The sequence below is a fragment of the Panicum virgatum genome, chromosome 6N (assembly GCF_016808335.1).
Source record: "Panicum virgatum strain AP13 chromosome 6N, P.virgatum_v5, whole genome shotgun sequence".
In the NCBI taxonomy this organism is placed as follows: Eukaryota; Viridiplantae; Streptophyta; class Magnoliopsida; order Poales; family Poaceae; genus Panicum; species Panicum virgatum.
Window position 1 is genome coordinate 26,173,870 of NC_053150.1, and position 15,249 is coordinate 26,189,118.

Here is a 15,249-nt window from a genome sequence, read left to right on the forward strand (position 1 = left end):
CCACGTTCGCAGTCTCGGCTCTCAAAATGAATAGATTTGATGATGTTCCCGCCGAGGCGCACAGCAGTGGGCTTCGCACCGAGTTCCATAGCAGCAGCTTCAGGATCAGCGTCACGAACGAAGAAGCTACTTCTATCCAATGAACTACTGGAGTCTCCGCCGCCACTCTTTTTCGCCCCGGAGGAGGACGTGGACTTCTCAGGCGAGGATGAGGCTTCGGCGGTTTTCTCGGAAGGAACTTCGGCTTCTTTGCCGGAGGTAGGGGCTCCGTGCGGAAGAGACGAGTGGCGGAGGGGAGTCAACCACGATGTTGACCTCCTCGACGTTGCCCTTGTCTTCGCTCTCCTAGGCGGTGCTGAACTCAAGGTCCAGGTCGGGATGGACCGCCCTCAGTGGGACCATCACCTGTGGAATGCTGAGGTGCGTTGCCTCGGTAGGAGGACGGTTGATGTCTTCGCTCCCGCCATCTTCGGATTCCCCCTTGCTTTGCAGGGGAGACTGATGCAAGATGGCGTCGACGAGCCGGCTTTTCTTTTTCAGCTCTGCGGACTAAGACGCTTGCTTCCGCTTCGCCTTTTCCAGAGCCTTCGCCTTCTCCGGGCCACCCTGGCCTTCAGCAAGCTTCAACTCGGCCGCCCGCTGAGGAGCGGAGAGGCCCAACGCATGGAACACTCAGTTCCGTCGAGCCCCACTAAGATGACCGACGAGGGCTTTGTACTCGTCCCTTGACACCGACCCGACCATCTCGTCGGCCCGGCTCTCGATGACAACAGGGTCCACCCCTGCATCGCCGAAGAGGCAAAAAGTGTAAGCAAAAGAGCGAAGCGTGCACCTCCATAACATGAACTTAAGTATGAAAACTCACAGTCGGTTCGAAGGTTGAAGACGGTCGCAAAATCAGGTACCGGAATACCTTCGATCCAGCGGTCTTCGGCCAACTAGCTGGAGATGCCCCAGCCGACCCTAATGGGAAAGCAGCCGAAAGCGATGAACTCTTCGATGATGTCGCGCATGCTGAAGGTCTTCGATAGTTTCCGTAGCAGGGCAAGAAGAACCTCATCTTCGACTCGGACATGACGGGCGGCCTTCGGCACATCGCCAAGAGCAGCAATGCGGTCGACGACGAGGGGATGGGTCTTCGTGACGGAATCCAATGTCACCTTGTGATAGAACCAGTATGAGGACCAATCATTGGCCCACTTGTTCTTGCTCGCGGGGACTGGACTCGGGAGGTTCTTGTGAAAGGCAAAGGTATAACAGCCATATTAGGGAATGGCTGGTATCTCTGCACCTCCGGTTGATTCCACATAAATCTTCTTCGGTAGGTAATGTACCCTGAAGGCACGAGCGAAGCCTTCGGCGCTTGGAGAAAAGAGGTAGGTCTTCGCCAGCCACATATACAGATTCAGACGCACGATCGAAGTAGGTGTCATCTGATGTAAGTACACTTTGAACAGACGAAAAATGTCCACCACCACGGGGTCCAAGGGCATCCGAAGGCCGGCGGTGAACAAGTCATGGAAGACAACCACTTTCATCGTTGCTGGGATGAGCAACAGTCTCACCCATCGGAGGAGTGCAGACATCGTCAGCAGAGACGAAGCCTCGACGAGCCAAGTCATCGAGGAAGGACGGAGTCATTTTGGACAAGCCAAGTACAGTTGTCGTCGGACCTCCCGATTGATTCCTCTTCGGAGCCATCTCCGAAGATGCTGAGTGTTCTGATAGCGCCACTCTTGAAGTTCAGCACCAGATTGGTTCGAAGAAAATGACGCTCAGAAACATCCTTCGCGAAGCGAGAAGCAAGGAGGCTGGGAAGCAAGGATGGTGAAAAGTAAAAAGCACAGCCATCGCAGCGCCGCTATTTATAGGCGAGGGCAAGCGCGAGAATTACCACACGCGCCACCGCGAAATGGAAAGACGCTAAACCCTGCGCTGCACGCATGAGATTAAGAAACTGAGGGGTATATCTGTCCTTTCAGGTCTACGAGCCAGTGCAAGATTTCCTGCCAAAGTTCGAATCTAATGATTTGGGCGCGAACTAACGGTTATGAACATGAAAAATTTGCTTCCTCGATAGGAGTGCAACTTTTTTACAGGTGAACACGGACTGTGCTTCGCCAGCTACCGTCGTGGCGCCCAGCTCGAAGGGTGGCGCTTCGGGACGCCGACGGCGCCCAAGGAGTCGAAGCCGCGCCCCTCCCGAAGATCGGACCGAGGCTCCGAGGGGCTACTGTTGGGTACACCACCTTCGGGCCGGTCGCCGAAGGCGCGCAAAGACAAGACGTCAGGAGCAATGAAGCCGATGTCTAGAGCAAGCGTGGAGATGGCCCGTCTCGTGGTCCTCGGGTCGGAAGACGAACACAGGAGAAGACCGGGCGACACAAGCGTCCTGACGAGGAGTGGTCATTGGGCCCCCATGGTCTTCGTCGATAAGGTCGAAGAGGGTCGCCTGGAGTTGTGGGCCCTTCTGAGCTGTACCGCACGTAGGCTAGGATTTGGAAATCACGTGTACGTCCGGGAATATTCCGGGAATATGACCGTTGTAAGGGTGCAAAAGAGTAATTGTACATTGGAGGCATAACGCCACCTATAAATACCCCCTGTAATGTTCATTGATGGGACACATTGAATAGAGAGAGAGAACATTTACTGCTTGAATTGTGTGCTTGTCCCTTACTGTTGTAGTGTCCGTCCGTTCCGGAGACGCTCTCCACCAACAAGGTACTCAAGTTGCTGCACGCGGGCATCATATACCCCGTGCAAGATAGCGAGTGGGTCAGCCCAGTCCAAGTAGTCCCGAAGAAGGGAGGCATGACGGTAGTCCGTAATGAGAGGAACGAGCTCATACCTCAACGGACAGTGACCGGATGGAGAATGTGTATCGATTACCGGATGCTCAACAAGGCAACTCAGAAAGATCACTTCCCTCTTCCCTTCATCGATGAGATGCTTGAACAGTTGGCAAAGCACTCGTACTTTTGCTACCTCGATGGATACTCCAGTTATCATCAGATTCCTATCCGTCCCGATGACCAGAGTAAGACTACCTTCACCTGCCCCTATGGTACATTCGCCTATCGGTGAATGTCTCTCAGTCTATGCAATGCACCCGCATCATTCCAAAGGTGCATGATGGCAATCTTCTTGGACCTAATTGAGCACATTATGGAAGTGTTCATGGACGACTTCTCCGTCTATGGCAAAGACTTCGCGCAATGCCTTGAGAACATGGAAAAGGTTCTCAAGAGGTGCCAAGAGACACACCTAGTTCTTTACTGGGAAAAGTGTCACTTTATGGTCAGAGAGGGAATTGTTCTCGGACATAGAGTGTCTGAGCGAGGGATAGAAGTGGATCGGGCGAAAATCGATTTTATCGAACAGTTGCCACCCCCGACTAATGTCATGGGAGTCAGGAGTTTTCTGGGTCATGCTGGTTTCTACAGGAGGTTCATTAAGGACTTCTCCCGTATAGCCAGACCCTTGACCAACCTATTGGCAAAGGACGCCCCGTTCAACTTTGATGCGGAATGCCTCGTAGCCTTCTATACCCTCAAGAAGGCACTCGTATCCGCACCCATCATTCAGCCTCCCGATTAGAAACTTCCTTTCGAGATCATGTGCGATGCAAGTGACTACGTGTAGGTGCAGTGCTCGGTCAACGTAGAGATAAGCAACATTATGCTATATCCTACGCAAGTAAGACATTGACCGGACCTCAACTCAACTACACCACAACGGAAAAGGAACTCCTGGCGGTAGTATTCGCCATGGACAAGTTCAGATCCTACTTGATCGGTGCTAAGGTGATTGTGTACATGGACCATGCAGCACTAAAGTACCTTCTAACCAAGAAGGATGCCAAGCCACGACTTATCCATTGGATTCTGCTCCTATAAGAATTTGATCTGCAAATAAGAGACAAAAAGGGAGCAAATAGCTGTGTGGCATACCATCTCTCGAGGATGCAAATACAAGGATTAGACCTCCCGATCAATGATTACTTGAGGGATGACACTCGCCTGAAGGTCACCTCATCCAGTCCAGGGTACGCAAACTTAGTAAACTTTATGGTGACTGGATACATACCTCCGGGAGAAGACAAGAAGAAATCGATCCACCTCAGCAGATTCCACTATGGGATGACCCATATCTATTCAAAGTCTGCGCAGACGGTTTACTCCGCCGTTGTATCCCATTATGTGAGACTCGCAAGATCATAGAGCATTGTCACTCCTCACCCTGTGGAGGGTATTACGGAGCTTTCCGGACCCATGCAAAAGTTTGGCAAGGTGGATTCTTTTGGCCAAACATATATGGAGACTCAAAGGAATTCGTGCGGCGTTGCCCAAGATGCCAAAAACACGGGAATATCAATTCCCGAGACGCAATGCCCCTGAAGAGCAATCTTGAGGTGGATATCTTCGATGTTTGGGGAGTTCACTTCATGGGTCCTTTCCCAATGTCGGAGCAATGCGAATATATCTTGGTGGCTGTGGACTACATGTCCAAATGGGTCGAAGCACTTCCTTGTGTTGCGGCCGACTCGAGGAGCTCCAGGAAAATGTTTCAGAAAATTATATTTCCTCGCTTTGGAGTTCCAAGAATCGTGATCAGTGATGGAGGCTCACACTTCATCGACAGAACCTTCAGGAAGTACCTCAGCGAGCTAGGAGTAGACCACCGGGTTGCAACACCATACCATCCCCAAACGAGTGGTCAGGCAGAGACGTCTAATAAGCAAATCAAGAATATCCTGCAGAACACGGTCAATGCCATGGGGAAGGGCTGGAAAAGCAAACTACCCGACGCACTATGGGCTTATAGAACGGCTTAAAAACGCTGATCGGTATGACACCGTATCAACTAGTCTATGGCAAAACTTGCCATTTGCCAGTTGAACTCGAGTATAAGTCCCATTGTGCTATTAAGAGGTGGAACATGGATCTCCAATCGGCCGGAATCAAGAGACAAATACAGTTGGCTGAATTGGATGAATGGACGGAAAAGGCCTACCATAGCTCTAAACTCTACAAAGAGTGAACAAAGAGATGGCATGATAAGCGTATCAAGATCAAATAGTTCAAGTCAGGAGACAAGGTACTCCTTTTCAACTCCCGCGTTCGCCTATTTGGTCATGGTAAACTTAGAAGCAAATGGGAAGGCCCCTTCTTAGTTTTGAACACCGCTGACCACGGCACTATAACCCTCCAGGACGATGACTGGAATGTTTTCAAGACCAATGGCCAAAGATTGAAAATATTCCTCGAGCCCGAAATTCCCGAGCTCGAAGAGGTAGATGTCTACGAGCTTACCGAGATAGAATAATCATCTACGGTCGTCGCCGTAACTAAAACATGCATTATCTTAGGTTAGATTTCTCTTTCTATTTCTTTCTTTCCATTTCCGGACAAAACCACCTAATTACCCAAGAAAGGAAAGGAATCAGAGAAGCCTCTAGAAGCCCGGAGCCCACACCTGATAGGTGGGGCCGGCCGACCTACCCTAGGCCGGCCAGCCTGGCTCCGCGGCCGTTCGGCCTCATCCTTTCGTGCAACGTTCCCAATGGTTCAAACCTCCTAATCCTAGGTGTTCAGAGCACGATGACGTGATTTAAACCGAGAGGCTCCCCTCTCTTCCTCAATTCAGAGCCATCCACCATATTCTCTGAGATCACCACCATGGCCTCGCAAACTTCTCCCAAAACTACCAGATCCGAGGCCATGGACACACCCACTCCCAAAGCACCCTCCAAATGTGACATCCTGAAAAACTTACCAAATAAATCACACGTTAAAAACAATTTTAAAAATAATTTTCATCATTGAGCTCAGTTAACCCTAAACCCTAATCCGAATTTTCCGCCATCCCAACCCCCCGAGTTCTTTCAACATTCTGACTTTCCTTTTCCTCTATTTCCGCCGACCGTACCCCTCCCCTTTTCCTCGTCGTCGTCCCGTCCCGCGCCACTCGGCGGCTTGTCGCCCACGCGCGACCGCCCGCCACGATCGGTGCCGGCGCACTCGCTCTCTCTCTCTTTCTCTCCCCCTATTTTTTCCCCTCCTTTTCCCTTTTTCCATTTTTCTTTTATTTTCATTTTCTCTATTTCTTTTTCTTTTCTCCTCCCTCCTCCCTTCTCCTTCTCCCTCCTCTGCCCCGCTCCGGCATGCCTCCGAGCACTGCGCTCGGCCTGCGCTCACGCCCGGCCCGGCTAACCCTTCCCTCTCCCGCCTCGCTAAGCCGACGTGCCGCTCGCCGCCTCGACGCGCCCGCGCACGCGTGGCCGCGCCGCTCGCCGGCCGCCCCGGTCCCGCTCGCCACTGCTCCCGACCCCGCCCACGTGCGCCCGCCGCGCGCCGCCCGTCGCCAGCAACAGCACCGCCCTGTGCTCGCCACTGCCGCCACCCGCTGCTGCCGCTCGCGTCCCATCAACCCTGTGCCACCTCACCGTCCGTGCGCCGCTCCGTGATGAGCGAACGCGGCCGAACGCCATTAAGGCTCGCCGCGCTGCTCGCCGGCCGCCACCACCTACTCCTCCCCTCCCTTGCCTTGCCACCGCCTCTCCCTGCCTATAAAAGGGGACCTCAGCGTCGCTCTCGCCCCCACAATTCCGGCCGCCACCACCAGCGCCCTCCCACTGCCCGCAGCGCCGCCACCAAGAGCCGCCATGACCACCGCCGCCCGATCCCGTCGCCCTACCTCCCTGCTCCACCCCGGCCCAGGGCCATCGCCTCCTCTCTCTTTTCCCCCTCCTCCCGAAGCGCCATCGAGCCCAGGACGCCGACCCAGCGCCACCCGCCGCCCGCTGCCGCCGGCCGTCGGGGCTAGGCCACCACGGGCTGCCTCTGGCCGAGCCGCGGCCGGGAATCGAACACTCCCTCCTCCCTCTCTCTTTTCCCTCACCCCAGAGCCGCTCCCGAGCCCAGGCCGCCGGCCCAGGGCCGCCGCCGGCGGACGCCGCCCCCTCCCCTGTTTCTCAGCGCGAGGGGAGGGAGAAGACAGGGCAAATATGCCCATACACCCCTTCCCTTTGTCGTTTTTATTGAAAAAACCCCTCCATCCCTTTAGCCCTTTTGCTAATTAAGCCCTACCCTTTATAATATTTACAAAGAAAACCCTCACTATATAAACTTATTTATAAATAAAACCCTACCTTTTCTAGAATAACCCAAACCTTCCGCGAAATTCTAATCAAGTCCTTTCACTAACGAGTCCCTGGACCCTCGTTTAGACCCTAAACACCCCGTTAACCTATCATTTTGTGTGCCAAACAATCTCCGATCGACCCGAAACTTTACCACACTAATCCTAGCATAGATTTGTCCATGCCATTAGGAAACCACCCAAAAATATTACTCCAAACTCCATATCTTCACTGTTTCCGATTCGAGCTCAACGATAAAACTTTTATTTCTGTTTCCTGATTGTGTGCATGTTTGTATGTGTCGTAGATCACGGTGTGAACGAGGGAGAACCCGTCGACGAGCAGTACTATGAGCAGGCGAACGAGGACCAGTTCTGCGACCTCGAACCCGAAGGACAGTGCTTCGATCAGGACCCCCCGGAAGGCTTTGAAGACGACAAGTTCAATCCCATCCTTTGATACATATTTTGTCCCAGTTTTTATAAACACAAACTATTGGCCTGTTTTACAAAATTACATATGTTTTGCTTGTTGAAAACACGGTTGGATAACCACCCCTTGATTTGTTATAACCATTCCTTGACCACCTAGATTAATGTCTGAATGTGTTTTGTTTGGACGTTAATCGCTGCTAGAACGCTTAGGATCTTATACACAATACAACTTGTCTTATAAAGAAAAGGTGTGTGTGTATGGGAAGGGATAAAAGTGGAATTTTCGAAAGATGAATCTAGACGGCATGGATGGCATTTCTGTGTGATTTGCAGATTGGTGTGCTCATGCCTGTGTGGCAGAGCAAGGAAGCGAGATATCCATCTTGTCATCACTAAGGACCGAGTTGGTGTGTCATCTCACCTAACTCCACTATCGTGCAAACCACTCGACCGTTGAATGGGCAACGATTTAGCATAAACCCCACTAATTAGTTTGATAGCCATCAGGAGAGCTGAGAGCAACGGGTGATCAAGGAGAAGGGATTAGCTCTGTGTGACTTATGCCCCGGTTAAAACCTCTGTGATAGGTCAATGACCCCTTGGTGCATCCCGTGATGGCTTGTCAGGTCTAGCTAAGGTGGGTAATGGCTTTGTTGGGATCTGCACTGACACTACGGTGATCGAGTTGCGGTACCCCGCTTGTGGGTAAAGTTGCACACCTCTGCAGAGTTAAAATCTATTCGAATAGCCTGTGCCCACAGTACTGGGCGAGTTACAGTGTGGTCACATAACTAGTGTTTATTTTGGGATGGGTTGGCGTGAGTTGTTTCGAAATGTGTCCGGCAGTTGTGCCGTGTGCTACGGCGGATGAGGAGTCCGGTAGCAGCTTAAAACTTGGATCCTGTGTGGATCAACCCCTCATGTTACTCGGTACAAGAAAATTTGTTTTGGAAATGCTTGCTTTCAAATGAACCCTTGCATAAAATCTAGTTTTCCGCAAAAGTAAACCTTAACCTTATCCTTGAATTACCCTGTACATTATATTCTGCTTATTCCCCTCCGTGGGTGTGGTTGGACTTGCTGAGTATGTTTGTACTCACCCCATTCTTAATTTTTACAGAGGAAGACCCATACTTCGTTCTAGAGGACGTTGAGTAGGGTACAGTCCTGCACCCAGCCTTGCCTGTGGATTAGGGTCACCCGCAGGAGATACCACATGGCGCAAGACTCTTATGACCCCCTTTTTGTAATTAATATCGTTGTGTGGGTGTGGGTTGTAATCCTCGCGATAGTGGTGCTTCTCTGCCCATTACCGCATAGAGTTGTACGGTGATGAACCATCTGATGTAATAAATGTGTCATCAGCCTCCTGTGACTGATGTTGTTATCACATGTAAGTCTTCTCTTATGAGGGGACGCTTCACCAAATCAAACCAGACCAGGGCTTCATCGAGCAGCGTCCGGATTTTGGAGCCGGTGGAGATCGCCGCATTCTCGCCATCACTGCCGACTGGCCAGGGACGCCAGCCCTAGGCTGGCCGGCCTATGGGGGGCTGGCCGGCCTCACCCCGAGGCTGCCTGTCCCCCGGTTCGATGGAGAGCTCGGTCCAGGGCTTGGTGTCAAGGGCCCTCGTCCGCTCCCGCACGCGCAGTCCGACGCGACCTACCACGGGGGTTTTGTCCCCTAGGAAGGGTCGTGACCAAGCGCGCGGGGATGTCATCGGGCGGGGCACGTGTTGCACAGGTCGCTGCACTACATATGGTGCAGCAGGACCCGTCCACATACTCCCCGGAGTACACTCCGCTAGCCCTAGCCCTCCACGCCACCGCGTGACCGGGGCAAAGGTTGGCAGGGGCAAGGTGCTCACTCCCCCATTGGATCGTACCTGCATGGATCTTCCGCCGAGTTCAGTGCGTCGCCACATCCAGCCGCAACCGATCCATGGACCGATCGAGGTCCATGCCTACACCTACTCCGACGACAACGAGGAGGAGGAGGAGGAGGAGCCCAATGACGTCGCTTCACTCCGTGAGCAGCTTGCTGCTCTCCGGCTACGCCTCAACAACATGGACGAGCGCGTAGCCAAGATGGAGATAGATAGGATGGGGTTGGGGGATAGGGTGGATACCCTTCGCAAAGCAGTCTATTCTAGGATCAATCGCCTTGCGAAAGTGACCGGGAACGAGGATCTCTATTGTGGCGGAACCACCCAAACTAACTGGGCCCGGGTGCACTGATCTTTGTTGCTAGGCAACTCCGTCCCAAATCGGCACGCACCGGTAGTTCCTCGAGTGAAGCCTCAATAAAAGCCACGCTATTCCAAGATCGCGCAGACAACACTCACATGAAGGTGAGCCCAGAGATTACAACATAGAATATTTCATACATCTCATAGTGATTGCAGCGGATGATAAATTTATTACAAACCGGGTTCAAAATAGTAAAGTACTACAGAGTTCCATCTACTCAAATTATTAAAGTCTCATTGTTCAGCGGAAGCAGTAAAAGATGTCTAGCAAAAAGAAGTGACACATCGATAAAGCCCATACGAAAGCGCCACTCAGCGGGAGGGTGGTCAGCACCAGCTGAAGGACCATCCCACTCAACAGACCAGCCCGGAGGCAAAGTACAAGGCCAAGTAAGACTCGCAATCGTATCCTCGAAGTTAGTACCTGAAAACAGTGCCGCAAGCAAGGCTGAGTATACTAATACTCAGCAAGACATACCCGTCACCGGATATACCATAGTCCGATAACTAGACATGTAAGGCTTTTTGGTTTGTGGGTTTGTTTTGCCAAAAAAAATGCCACTAAGAGTTAATCCTTACTTTCAAATTTTAGTATAGCCACTTTCTAGTTGGATTAACCATTCTAAGTTTGCAACTATCTCTACTCAAACATGGTAGAGCAACCATTTAATCATACAGCAGTATTATCAACATTTGTTCCACATGTAACTCTGTGTGACCGAAAACATTAAGCAATCTCATGCCGTGAGAGGCGGATGATTCTGAATCGAGTTTCAACCTGGCCAGGGGAACCTAGACCACATGCATGGGGATCGACTTCGCTCCCGCCCATGCTACTTTTCCCCTTTCTTTCTAGGTCGAGGATCCGGAACACCCCCCCCCCCCGACGACAGAGTCCGACTCTGCACCCGTACGCCCGGACAAAAATAAACCTACTACTACCAAGGGGGTGCGAGATCGTTCCACTTGCTGGTCTAATCAGGTACTTAAGCTTACCGATTACCATATTTCTCGGTATGTGGCTAGTACTTTCAAACGCTTAACGAAATGAGCCACACACCACGACCTTAGCTAATTTGACTACAACAGCGGGGTATCACAACTACACAACCCCGCCCGTTGTCCTTATAGTTGAGCAGGAATTCAAAGTCAGTAAATTCCTATAACTCGCGAGAGGCAGGAAACCCCTCGACTTCTACCGTTCCTAATTAGCGGGGCGACTAGTCGATAAAAAGATCCGGATATCAAACATAGATTTTTGTTAGACTACAACTTTATCATGAAGGAAAGATCATCTCTAAGTTATTTTGTTAGACTAGAGAACCAAAATGAGACTTCAGAAATAAATATAGATTTTTCTGAGCATAACAACTTTATAAGATGAATTAAGATGATTAAACAAGCATTAATCATGGTATATAGCAATGAACTCTAACAGTCCTGAAATTTATGGATTAACATTGTTTCAGTTGCACATGCATGTAGGAAAAATTTTAGAGCAAGTTCATGTATATGTTTTCCAGCATTAAATCATGAAAGTCATCAATAGATTTGAGAATCTTGATTGTTCTAACAAGATAATAGTTTTATTTGGGTGCCATATTTTTACCATGAGCCTAACATTCCATCAGAAACAACATACCCAAAAATCATGGTCATTTGTTGAGTAGAACTTCCTGAACATGCATTGGTTGGTTTTCTTATTCTTTTTCATAGATTAAATTTGGTAGGGTTTCTGCAGATTTGGTTGCTACAAAACTTTTAGATCTTGTTACCAAGATTTCAGATCAGTTGAGTTTGCATTTTTATAATTTTTCTATGATTTATTATGCATTTTAGAAGTTCACTGCTTATCCCTGGAAAACTTGCAAACACACCCTCGAATGAAAAAAGAAATTACAACCGGGTCCTTCACCGGCCTTCTCCGCCATTGCATCTTGCCGGTGGTGTTCTGCTAGGCAGGGCTTACCGGGGCTGCAACGAGGAGGCGCGTGAGAGAGAAGGGTTCGAGAGCTACCTACCCAGGTCGATGTTCGGGTGAAAGGTGACCGAAATCGAGCTCGTCAGTGTCGATGGCGGCGGTAGCGTTCGGGTCACTGGCGGTGTAGGCGAAGGAGGGCTCGGGGTAGAGGAATGTCGCGCGCACGAGCACTACGAGAGCGTGAGAAAGCTCCTGGGGTAGCTGTCGTGCTCGAACTCCGTCGGATTTGGCCGGTCCGCGGCGAGCCCCGAGCACGCCGGCGGCAGCGCGGAAAGGGAACGACGATTGGGGTGGTTTTGGTGGGATTCAGTGCGCGTTTGAGCTTCACTGGAGTGTTGCGAGGTTGCTGGGGTGGTTGGGTGAGGCAATGTAGGTCTGTGGTGGCCTGCCCAAGCGAGCTCGAGCTCGCCGGCAATGGCGGGTGGCTGAGGAAAGGGGAAGGAGAGGGGTCGCGCGACGGCGGGGCCTCTAGTCCTATTTATAGGCTGGAGGGATCCTGGGCGAAGCGAATGGCGCCTGGGGGAGGTCGATCTGGCCTGGGACGACTCGACATCGAGGTGGTGGAGGGAGCAGCAGTGGATTGCATGGCGGGGCGGCGTGGCGGCTCGGGGAGGCGTCGGGGACGCGTGCCTGCGCGAGGAGTGGCCAAGGGGCTGGCCAGGTAGCCTTGGAGGGCTCCCTCGGGTCCACTTGGCCGCGGACGCGGCAGCGTATGGGCGAGCGGCGGTGAAGCAGAGAGGGGAGGGGGAAATAGGGACTTGTTTGCAAAATAAAAAAGTTCAGGGACCTCTCGGTAAACTAAATTTTTCTATACTTTTTTTGGCTCAAATGAAAAAGTGTTGAATACCAAATTTGTATAACTTTTCAAGATCTACAACTTTTGTTTTATGCAAATTTTCATTTGAAATCCACATTTTAAACTATTTTGAATTTTCAAACTTGCACAAAAGGGCTTTGATTTTTATTCAGCTTTTGGATGGTTTTTGGCTGAAAGTTCAATTAAGCACATGTCATTTAAAGTACCTCTTATGAGCCAACTTAATTTTTGTGCACATTTTTTAATTGGATTTTGAGTAGGTTTTCACCCCTTTTTCTTTCTTATTTTAATTTCCTTTGTGTAGTTTGACTTTTATTTGACCTTTCCTTTCTGAATTATTTTCCTAAATTCTTCTTTTAAGTTTTATTTAGGTACGGTGTTTTGCATTTAAGTGTACAGACACCTGAGGTGTCACATCTATAGATCCCCGGATCCCAAGTAGGTGTAGGATTAGATTAGGATTAGTCCTGGGTGCTTTATTTATTTATTCCCTTCATTTGTTTACTTTGTAATCAGCAGCACCCCCATTTCCCTTTTGAATAAAATAAAGTCTCAAGTTTTCCTTCCTCTTAAGTGTTTTTGTGGTTGGTGCACATGTGTGTGCCAACCACACCCCCCTGCTCTCACATTTCACTATCGTGCAGAAAAATCAAACAAGGGAGGTGTACACTAGATGTCAGAAAAATTAAGATGAATTCCAGGGAAAACACAAGCCGGGCGGCTCAAACCAGGCCGGCCGGCCTGAGATTTTCAGAGAAATCACGAAAACACCCTCACTGGAGCAGAATAGACCGAGCCTGAGCTTGTGCAAAAAGGGTCACCGAGGGTGGCCACAGGCCCAGGCCGGCCGGCCTCTCCTAGACCGGCCGGCCCCACCTGTCTGCCATTCTCTGGCCCCCTTCGCGTACTCACAGTTTGCCACTTCTACTCCCTATTCCTTCTTCGTTTTGTTCAATTTCATTCAAAATCTTGCTAACTAAAATCAAATAAAGTACTTGAATGAAATGACTAGGAAGAGTTTGAATCTTTTCACAACCATGGTATGCTAAGATTTATTTCTTATGCAAGTACCGAAATGCCTTCGGAACTCATGTTTAGGATCACTTGATTGCTTGCTTATTGCTTTCTATGATATAATGACATGGAGTTATGTCAGCTCTTGCCTCAAGGTCTTGGAAGTTTTCAATTTGAAAAAAAATTACAAAACCATGCAAAACTCTTATGCTCAACTTTACCAGTATCCATTCCAGAGCCATACTTATGAAATCCAGACACATAGCTATCCTATGCATTATGAGCTTGCTCAATTTGGGTGCCTCCAAAGAAATTTAGATTGATTCATTTTCTTGGGATCATTCATGTACACGTCCATCAAGTCGAATCCATGAAATGTGGTTGCAAAACAGTGCTACAACCCCCTGAAAAGAAAGAAAAGGATGAACAACATTCATGCCTTGTCTCAAAAAAAAGAAGATGAAGGGGGAGATGTGTAGTGCTATACACAAAACCACCATGGATTATATCCCCATCTATCACTTGCACTTGACCCATGAGATGAGCATCTAGATTGCTAAGAGACACCAAATTTGATCTTGCAATACAAATGTTATGGATATGCAACATCCTTCACTTAGCTCCACATACTCTCTGGCAAAACAAATTTGGGAGGATTAGTGAGGAATGAACAAAAGTGAGTGAATGAGTGACTTGAGCAAAAAGAGTATGCTTTAGACTTATTTTAAAAAAAAATCCAAGTACTACGAGGCAGAGGCTAGTCATTATCTTCATCGATTTATTCTGGAGATCAATAGGTGAACATGAAGGTGTTAGCCACTCGGAATCCGAGGTATGAAAGGAAAGCTGTGAAATAATTCTTATGTATACTAGCGTTCGTGTACCCCGAACTTTGCTTGATCCTCAGGAATCTTTATTGACCCCTTTTGCTCGAGACGAGCAAAGTACAGGTGTGGGGGTGTGTTGGTGGTCGATTTCGATGATTTTTACCGCCAACATTCCTTCGGATTTCATACTTTTGGAACTATATTACTATGATTTTTACTAACATAACAAGTTCCACAAGTTTTGACGCTTATTTGAAGTTAGGATCAACACCTGCAAATTTGGGCCAAATTGGAGCAAACCTCAGGCCGGCCGGGCTAGGCCAGGCTGTCTGGCCTACCCCTGCCACATTTTGCCATGAAACTTCGAGGAGAGCCACTAGAGCCCAAGGTCAGGTCATACCAAGATGGGTTCTGCAAATTTCACAAGACAAGACCAAAATGCCTGAACCAAGTCAAGTTGAGCCCAAATCCAGTGATAACCCGAAGAATCAGAGCCCAATTCAACTTGAGAAGCAACATGGGCCAAGTGATCAACAAGTCAGTGCAACACGAGCCTGAGCCGAGTCAGAGCCAGGCCAGCTGGCCTAGGAGAGGCCGGACGGCCTCTAACTATCGCCGTTGGAGCTACGCAACCGTTACCAACCTCCAGAGAAGATCCAGAGCATCCCTGGAAAGGTGCTGGCCATGCGGCCACATCCCCAGGCCGGCCGGCCTAGGGGAGGCCGGCCGACCCCACTTGGAGGCCTCTGAAGCTCCATCTTGGCGTGGAAGACAAGCGTAACC